The following is a 10,431-nucleotide window of genomic DNA, read 5'->3' on the forward strand; positions in this document are numbered from 1 at the left end:
ATACTAATCAGGTTCACTACCACTGAGCTACACTGGAAACTCCCATTTGGTTTTTTTAAAGGAATGATTCACACAAGTTTTGTGAAACATAAGAACTAATGCCTCTCTCCTAGAAAATGGCCAGGTGAGGCCCTAAATAAAACCATCACATGAAGCAGAACTTTGAGTTCTCAAAACCACTATTTGTGTGTCTGTGTCTGTCTATATATTAAAATAAATTCAAAATAACTACCTAAGGGAAACTTAACTCCCTTTCATGCTACTGTCTGTATTAGGCGGAGTATTTTGTCCTAAGAAAATATAAAACCTATCATCAATTCATTAGGTATAGAGAACAGTGGTATACCAGGTATTTCTAACGGGCTATAACCTCTTGATAAGTCGTGAGAAGGAATCTAGGTGAAGAGACACACAAATATGCTCATGGCAGAAGGGTAACAGTCTTCTGGAAGCAGCAAACTTACACAATGAAAAAGAAGTCAGGGTATCAAATAGGAAACGCCAGGAACTACAAAATTCCAGCTTAATAAAGGGATGAGGGGAGGGGACTAGACAAAATATGTAGGTATGATGGATTTTGTGCTTTATAAATTTATACTGATGTCACAAAATGATGAAAAGAGTACACACAAGCCTCAGTGGTAATGATTTTGATAAAAGTTAAATACATAAATATATATAAACATATAAATACATGATACATTTACATTATATAATATATAAACATAAACATATTTATAATACTATATTACATGATATATAATATATAAATAAATGTATAAATAATTGCTTTTCCTGTAAGAATCTTTATTTTGCAGAATAAAAGTTCTAAAGGTACCGTCTCTTGTGGTCAGCAAAAATTATCTTTATAACATAAAACACTATGAAGGAAACACGAAAAATCCACTTCAATCGCTCTTATCAGGTATTGTATCTTAAGTGATTATGAAAATACTTATATTTAGAGGAAATTTTCAGTGCAATTATGTTGGCAGCTCTCACTATCCATTTCTTGCCTAATCCTATCAGGGCATTAAAATTTTTTGATACTGAAAAAAATTTCTTTGATACTGAGACATGCTGCATATAACTCAACAACATCGAAATACATTTTCTTCACTTACCCTTGCATAATGGAATTCAACTCCATAGAGTTCTAAGGTACGTGCTGTGTTCAGGTAATTAAATTCTGCTTCTGCAGGAGATAAGCCTCTGTAAAAACATCATTAGGTTAAAAACTCTAACAATCACAAATATAACCAAATCACAAAAAAGCTATCTGATCTGGAAATGCTTCAGCATTTTTTTTTAATTTTTAATTTTTTGCTTTTTATGGCCACACCTGGGGCATTGTGGAAGTTCCTTGGCTAGGGGTTGAATTGGAGCTGCAGCTGCCAGCCTACACCACAGCCATAGCAACATCAGCTCCTTAACCCACTGAGCAAGGCCAGGGATTGAACCCACACCCTCATAGATACAAGTCGGGCTATTTTTTTTGTTTGTTTGTTTTTTTGTCTTTTTGCCATTTCTAGGGCCGCTCCTGTGGCATATGGAGGTTCCCAGGCTAGGGGTCCAATCAGAGCTGTAGCGGCTGGCCTACACCAGAGTCACAGCAATGCGGGATCCAAGCCGCGTCTGCAACCCACACCACAGCTCATGGCAACGCCAGATCCTTAACCCACTGAGCAAGGCCAGGGACTGAACCTGCAACCTCATGGTTCCTAGTCGGATTCGTTAACCACTGAGCCACGACGGGAACTCCAACAAGTCAGGTTCTTAACCACTGAGCCACAACAAGAATTCCCACTACATGTGCATTTAAATTACACAGGGTGCTTCTGACATAAGCTTCTGGGGCAAGCTCCAGAGCACAGCTTCTCAGTGTGTGGAGCACAGACAGGTGTGGACTCATAACAAGTACAGAAATTGAGAGTGTCAGAGCCTTCTGTAGCAGTTTGGCAGAGTAATTTTATGTCTGCTGCATTTAGCAATCTTAAATGGTACTCATGATTTTTTTTTTTTTGGTCTCTGTTTATTTCTCCATTTTATTTTTCTAGTATTTCATTTTTATTGTTTTTCAGAAATATCATGACAGATGGGGGGAAACTGGTCTTTCATCACAGAGAGTTTCAGAAGTACTGTTTTACAGAACCTGATGTAGAATAAATGTTTATATTTAAGAAATATTCCTCGTGATTCTTACGAACACAAGCTTTTTCTAAATACAAAGCCTTTAAAAACAGATCTGGAGTTCCAGTCGTGGCTCAGTGATTAACAAATCCGATTAGGAACCATGAAGTTGCAGGTTCGATCCCTGGCCTTGCTCAGTGAGTTAAGGATACGGCATGGCCATGAGCTGTGGTGTAGGTCACAGACAAGGCTCAGATCTGGCATTGCTGTGGCTGTGGTGCAGACCAGCAGCTATAGCTCTGATTAGACCCCTGGCCTGGCAACCTCCATATGCCATGGCTGTGCATCTAAAAAGACCAAAAAAAAAAAAAAAAAGATTTACTCCTATATAATATACGGTTCTAACAAGCTTGGCTATCTGATTATTATCAGACTATATATAATAGCACAGAAAAGCAGCAAATTAAAAATGTAAAGGTATCAACCTTTCATTCATTAATGATATGAGAAAAGGGAGCAAGCGGCCTGCCAATTTATGATCAGCAAAATGGGATTTCTTAAAAAAAGCAGATATACCTCAGTTTTCTATAAAATTCAATCCAACTAAATAAACGTTCTATTCCTCCCCACCCTCATAGTTAAACTGGATGATTCTATTTTTTTTCTTAAAAAATTTTTTTCCTTTCTTTATAAAACTGCAAACTCATTTCTTTAAAGCCAATAGGAATAAAGAGTCAATAACTTGTCAAATGTACAAGCTTTTTCCTTATAGAAAAGATTATTATTTTTGGTAAATAACTTAAAAATCTGGTTTATCTTCTAACCCTGGGTTCAGATATGCTATGTGTGGAAGTATTATTATAAATGGTGTTTACTTATAGATCAAATAGCCCCCACACCACATTACACCAATTTTTAAAAATTCTATTCATTAGTCTCATTTTAGAGTGGGGTCAGTAACCTTCTACTGGAAAGAAGCACTTTCGGCTTTCAGGCCATATGGCCTCTGTTCTAACACCTCAGCTCTGCTGTTAAGGGAAAGTGTTCATTTATGGACACTGAAAGTGAAGTTTCTAAAAATTTCATGTGCCACAAAACGTTCTTCTCCTGATTTTTTCCAACCATTTCAAATGTACAAACCATTCTTAATAGCCTGTAGTCATATAAAAGTAGGCAGCAAGCCACAGTGTGCCAAGCTGTTTTAGACACATGAGGCATTATCAAAGTGAGTCTCCTTATTATTAACAGCTAATATTTCCTCAACATTTACTATGTGCTGTGCACTATTCTGACTACTCTGTATATATAAACTCAATCCTTATAATAACACCAGAGGTGGATAGTTTTATCATCCCCAATTTAGACATAAGGAAAGAGAGAAACAGAGATACAGAGAGATTTGGCCAAGGTTATAAGACAGTAAGTAACCTCACCAGAATTTCAAACTAGGATGGCTCAGACTCTTGGAGTCCAGTTCAGACTCTTAGCCAATATGTAACACTGCCTAGTGGCTCCATGAATATTTTGCATTGTAAGGTTAAGCAAAACTGAATCCTAAATCAATAAACAATACTACTTTCTCTTCAAAGCAATAAATCTCTTGTAGAAAACACTCTTGTCTCAGAATTATTACCCTCCCAAAATATCAAAGTTGAATAATGTTATGAGTGAAAAATGCTACTATTTTAAAAATTATTTATTTATTTATTCATTTTTGTCTTTTTGCCTTTTCTAGGGCCACTCCTGAGGCACACGTAGGTTCCCAGGCTAGGGGTCTAATCAGAGCTGTAGCCGCCGGCCTACGCCACAGCCACAGCAATCGGAGGATCCAAGCCGAGTCTGCGATCTACACCACAGCTCATGGCAATGCTGGATCCTTAACCCACGGAGCAAGGCCAGGGATTGAACCCACAACCTTATGGTTCCTAGTCGGATTAGTTAACCACTGAGCCACAACGGGAACTCCAAAATGCTACTATTTTAAAAGAATATTTTTTATTAAGTTTCTTTTCTCCTCTCGGTTCACTACCACACAGAATTGATTCCTTTCACATAGCTAAAAATTGAGAAATTGCTAAGTCGACTGATATGTATACTGTGAATATATTAGTATTCTAAAATTCCTTCTTAAAGAACTGGCAACATCATATAATAGCAAACACATGTCTGTTTACATATAGCTTTATGTTTCTTATCAGACATGAAAATAAACCTCATATTCTATGATACAAGCGATTTTTTTAGTATACCAATATTTCTTCACAGCAATCATACTCTTCTATATGATAGTAACTGTTCCATATGAAGTAAGTACAACAATCACATTAGAAGTAATTTAAAACTGCTCTAGAAAAGATGCCATTAAGAAGTTTTCCAAGTAAGCAGAGAAGTACATATATCCTTACGTATGTTGCTGATGTAATTTTGCAATTTCTTTTTCAAAATCTTGAGGCTGATTAGGAATGAAAGAATAATCTGAGAGGTAGCCTGGCAAATTTTCTGTTTGATTGTAGTCTCCAAGTTCAGCTAATAAATGGAAAGAAAATATTCACCCTTCAATAAACACATTTTTCATTTTTTTTATAGCCAAATCATCAATGACATGAATTCCATTATATTTATGGAAGTAAAATCTTTGTTTCTACTGTTACCATTTAAGCAAATTGTAATGACACATTTAACATTCTTTTAGGTCTTAAACAACTTCAGAAAATTTCTGTACACAAATCAAAGCAACTGCTAACTAACTGGATGTTTCATTACATTTTCTGCACAGTCACTTTTTTCTGCAGAGTAACATATGTCTAAAGAACTCATACATTAAAGTCAATGTACTATCAACACAGACCATGCAATTGCTATTTGGCCCAAACATGGGCTGCTACTTACACTGAACAGCAAATGAAGCCAAAAGAGCAGCAGTATTATAAGGACAGGGCAATCTAATAAAACAAAACAGAAAATAACCCAAGGTTAAATACAATAATTTCAAAAGCATTGTAATTTATATTATACTATTCATATTTGAAGTTTCTATGTGACTTACATTTTAACTATTAAGTAATGAATTTATCTAGTAAAAGTACACATAGCCACATTCAATAATCTACTTGCAATGATCACAAACTATTTAACACAGAGTTAAAAGTATTTTTAAAGCTCATTACTAGAAATTTAAAACAGCCCACCTTCCAGTAAGAACGTCTTGTTTGATTTGCAAAAAATATTGGTACCTTAAAAAAAAAAGGATAGTTAGCATTTATTGGAATTATAACATTTAGAGTTTTAAAAACTGTATTTAAAAAATAAAACCGAAATATTTAAGTATTTGCTTTTATAGTGTACAATTAGCACACGTAAAGATATTTTAAAATAAACCTTCATAAATTCATGAATCCAAATCTTTAAAATTGTTTGATAAATGAGACTTTCTACTTCAAATATTTTGTTTCTATTAGCTTCGATTATAAAACTTCGATGATTTTAAGAATAACATGTCTAAGGGAGGAGATTAGGAAGAGATACATGAAGACTGGTGGATGCAGAAAGTAGAACTGGGAAGCACAGAAAACTTAAGTCAGAAACACAGAAGAGCTGACAATATCAACACATTAGAAACCAAGTGAAGAAAACCACTCTTCCTGCTGAGTTAGGAAGCTGGCTGTAAGGACAGGCCTATGTGTTGATCACAGTATCATGAGGCAGCAGGAAGCTGCTGACTGTAGAAAAGCACTTTTCCATCTTCATTTGAGTTAAGAAAGCCCTCTTTGATCAAAAAATAAATCTAAGTTTCTTTCCCTAGTATAGCTCTACTATTAAAATTGCCAAGTACCCAATTCCTTATAAAACCAACAAAAATGTAAGTGTTGTATATAGCAAGAAGGCTGAGGTTGCTCAGAAGATGGCACTGTCCTGCCTCTGGTAGTGGGCAAAGTCACCCCTCATAGATGTATCAATGTCTGTATAAAGTCACCTATGCTGTTTAATGTTGGCAGAAGATAAAATTTTGTAGCTTTTAATGTTTAAACAGAGCATTTTAAGATTTTCACTTACCCTACTAAAAAAAGCATACATACTCCAAGCGCCAAAAATTATTAAAAATTTTAGCTGTTTGGCTGATTATAGTCATTAAAGAATGCCATGACAATATTTAAATTACCAAAGAATGTTAATTAAGGTTTTCTGGAGAATCAGATATTCATTAGAAAGCTGCAGGGGGGGGGATAACAAATATCTTGACTTCCTATATTAGAAGTACATAAACTTTCTGTGAGGCTTAAATACACAGTACCATAATATTATCTATGTACTCAATCCAAGACAACATATCTCTATCTGGCTTACCTGGTTTCATAATTAAAAGTTAAAGACTCCTGGAGGGAAACTGCCTTATAGTTAGGACTGAAATGTGTATATCCTTGACATAATATTGTAAACCCTACACGATTAATACCTATGCCTCCTGAATTTGATTTACACACCAAGCAGTAAAGATTGACAGAGTGGAAATCAGAATTAAAATCCTATGCTACATAACTAGCTTGGGATCTTTGGACAATTACTTAAAATTCACCAGAGCTTTAGTTTCTCTATTTGCAAAAGGGAAGTAATGTCACTTGCCTAGTATATGTATTCCAGGGGCCTAACTCTGATGATAAAAGCTCAATTTTTTAAGATAATTAAATCCTTTAAGATAGATTAATAACGACTGAGGTAAATGTAGAAATGGCATGTTTAAGCTGTAAAAATAGTGTTTTCTAGTCCAGACAATAAAATGCCAGGCACTAAATACCCATTATGTACTGAGTACACCTAAGCACTAAAAAGGTGTGAAAGAATGTCATTTGTATTCTCATGATTCCTAAGAAAATGCCAGCTCTAATTATGCCAGCACCTGACAATACAAATGACATTTAACCTGATGAAAGGTCTGAAACTCCACTCTTTTTTTACCACTAATCCAAAACAGAATCTCAAGGCAAGGAGGCAGATTTCCTGCCTTGTGGGGTTTAAACTCATCATTAAGGCTAAGGGTGTCTTACTACTAACGATGACCATAACAGTGAGGCTGCCCAAGCATTCAAGTTTAAAGGAGTAACCCTGGCTGCATATTAAAATCAGCTGGGGAGTTCCCGTCATGGCGCAGTGGTTAACGAATCCGACTGGGAACCACGAGGTTGCGGGTTCGGTCCCTGCCCTTGCTCAGTGGGTTAACGATCCGGCGTTGCCGTGAGCTGTGGTGTAGGTTGCAGACGCGGCTCGGATCCCGCGTTGCTGTGGCTCTGGCGTAGGCCGGTGGCTACAGCTCCGATTCAACCCCTAGCCTGGGAACCTCCATATGCCGCGGGAGCGGCCCAAGAAATAGCAACAACAATAACAACAACAAAAGACAATAATAATAATAATAATAAAAAATAAAATAAATAAAATCAGCTGGAAGTCTATACACAAGTCCTGTATGAAACTTACTAAATCAGAGCATCAGCATGTGTCCAAAGCTTCAGCATGTTTTAAAGCTCCCCTATAAGTGATTCTAATTTGTAATCAGGGTAGAAAATACCTGATGCCCATAATAGTAATAAAATTAAAATTTGCCATTTACTCCATTTTACCAAACAGCACCAGTTATAAGATTCTAGGCATTCCATTATAAAGGATTTTTGAAATAATGTTTTATTTTTAATGAAAACAAATATTCTAGACTGATGGACTTAGCACAAATTACTAAGTCAATTACTACCAAACTTGGTTTCACTTTATCTTACTTGGTGGAAATAGCTGGACTTCAATTAGCAGTGCAACACTTTTATTCCTCGGTTATGTTTCAACACAGGTGATAAAAGAACCAACACATTCAACCTCATTAAATTTAAGGACAAGTTTTTAAGTGAAGTAAATTTTTAATATGGCTACATTTATATATATACATTTTTGGGGCTGCTCCCATAGCATGTGGAAGTTCTGGGGTCAAGGACTAAACTTGCGCCACAGCTGTAACCAGAGCCACAGTAGTTACAACACCAGATCCTTAACCTGCTGAGTCACCAGAGAACTCCTATAACTAACAACGTTTTAATTGCTTATGCTAACAAACTTTTCATAAATATTAAACACATTATAAATCCGATTAAAAACTGTTGGTCCTTTATTTACAGATATTTCTTACACACTTAAAATCTAATAACATAAACATGTATTATGGAATATTTTGTTACTTGATTTCAATGGTAAATATGCATTTAAAATGGTTTGTAGGAGTTCCTGCTGTGGCTCAGTGAGTTAAGGACCTGACATAGTCTCCATGAGGATAAAAGTTCAATCCCTGGCCTTACTCAGTGAGTTAAGGATCTGGCCTTGCTGTAACCTGCCATGTAGTTGGCAGATGTGGCTCAGATCTGGTGTTGCCATGACTGTGGCACAGGCCTCAGCTGCAGCTCAGATTCAACCCCTAGCCCAGGAACTTCCATATGCCCCAGGTGCAGCTATAAAGAGAAAGAAAGAAAGAAAGAAAAAAGCTTTATAATTCACAATTCTCAGTAATTCAGAGTAGTTTCCCTGAAGTTCATCCAAAATTATGCAAGGCTTACTATACTGAGAATTATTTACTAAGATTTCATTTTAATTATTTAACAACAACAAAACCTGACTGATTAACAGCTATAATATTAAACCAAAGGTTATGCATAAGATACAATTTTGCTTTTCAAAGCAAATTAGGTTGGACACTATTAGTATCAAGTGTTAAGGCTGCCTAATCCATGATCTACATAGATTCCTGAGTTCTCCTGTTATAAAAAAGGTAACATCCTACCTCCCAACAAACACACAGAAAAGGACTCTCAGGAATGTCTGTTCCTCCACTTCACCATAGTATTCTAAATGATAACCAATACATTAACATCTAATAGCCTACCTACAAATAGCTTAGGTACAGATTTTTAATTTGGCACTCATCGTTTGGAATATTTCTGAATATAGTCACTGGCCTACATTTTTATATCTGAGACTTTTATGGCAGGTATGCTAAATTTTAATTCTTTTTTAAAAAGGCTAATTACTAATTCTATCTTTCAAACAATACACACGGTTATCATTCAGGTTATTTTAATAATGACACTTACCACACTGATTATTCCCCACTATTTCCACCTTAAACAGTTCACCTAATGTCTACTCACCATCAAAACTCTCATCTCGCTCATTCTTGTGTACACTTCGTCAAGCAGAAGTGACAACAAAATTAACTGTAAATTAAGATCAGACTTAAAATGGTCAGCAAAGTGGGCATTTACAGGCCTGAATGTGCCAATGCAGACTCCGACAACATCCTTCACAAAAAGACACCCGTTGACCACTGTTCCTATACATAATGGTCATTACATATTTTATAAATTCTATGTTCTCCTCAATGGAAATAAAATAGATATAAAATATGTTTTGCATGAAAAAAAAGTAGACACAGTTCTCACTATGCAGAATCCCTTGAAGACAACTGCAGCATCATCTAATTACTTCAATTAGTTAAAATAGTGTTTCTTAACCATTTTTTCAACAAGTAAAAAATATTAACATTGATATGCCTCAGGAAGCTGCTTATGGCTGAACAGGGTGGCCCTAGGCTTTCAATCTCTTAAAGCCCTCCCAGCCATCCAAAAGGAAAAGAGGAAACATCTTGAAATATTGTAACCCATTCTGTGTGCTGCCTGGGAAACTAAGAAATATGTCATGGTAGGTAATCTATTTTTGCCTAATTAATTTCAAAATTTCATAATAGTTTTGACAATATTTTCAAGTAAAGATATGCTGCATAAACCCACCTTGTATATTCTTCTTGTAACTTGTTGGGGTCACTTACAAAAAATTTGACTCTAAAGTTCAAACTGTAAGGAGATCCTCCTAGAATTAATAAAAGCAGTTCTAATTAATCAGACTATATTAATCCTTTATCTTTAAAAAGTATACTTGTATAAATCAAGTAAATATGTTTGCTCACTCTTTAGCTGCTTCCTTATTGGTTTGTTTGGATCCAGCCACCTCTGAGAAATAAATAAATAAGACTGATTTCTTTTTTCCTTGAGGAGCTAATACATCAATTCTTACACATCTGTTCCATTTGAAGATTACTGCTAAAAGCTGCATTTCTGAAAACGCCTAAGTAGGGGAAAAAATCACTAAATTACAGATTCTCATATCAAATACACCAAAATTATGCCAGAAAGTACTGTATGCATTTGTGCTTTAAGTTTTGGTTTTACTTTCTCATTGTTATATTGTAAGCAATAACTCTATTCCAAAAGTAAA

At 35.5% G+C, this 10,431-nt stretch overlaps 1 long non-coding RNA gene across 1 annotated transcript; it reads right to left on the reverse strand.

Annotated features, from left to right (window-relative positions):
• Positions 1–1,140: 1,140 nt before the first annotated feature.
• LOC125122164 (uncharacterized) lies at positions 1,141–10,166 on the reverse strand. Its single transcript, XR_007133713.1, has 6 exons — positions 10,124–10,166; positions 9,948–10,026; positions 5,319–5,363; positions 5,020–5,072; positions 4,536–4,656; positions 1,141–1,212 (listed from the first exon to the last, which is right to left on the reverse strand). It is a non-coding gene; the product is annotated as an uncharacterized LOC125122164 (long non-coding RNA).
• Between the last annotated feature and the right edge of the window lie 265 nt (positions 10,167–10,431).

Source organism: Phacochoerus africanus, chromosome 3 (genome assembly GCF_016906955.1).
Source record: "Phacochoerus africanus isolate WHEZ1 chromosome 3, ROS_Pafr_v1, whole genome shotgun sequence".
NCBI classification, from domain to species: Eukaryota; Metazoa; Chordata; class Mammalia; order Artiodactyla; family Suidae; genus Phacochoerus; species Phacochoerus africanus.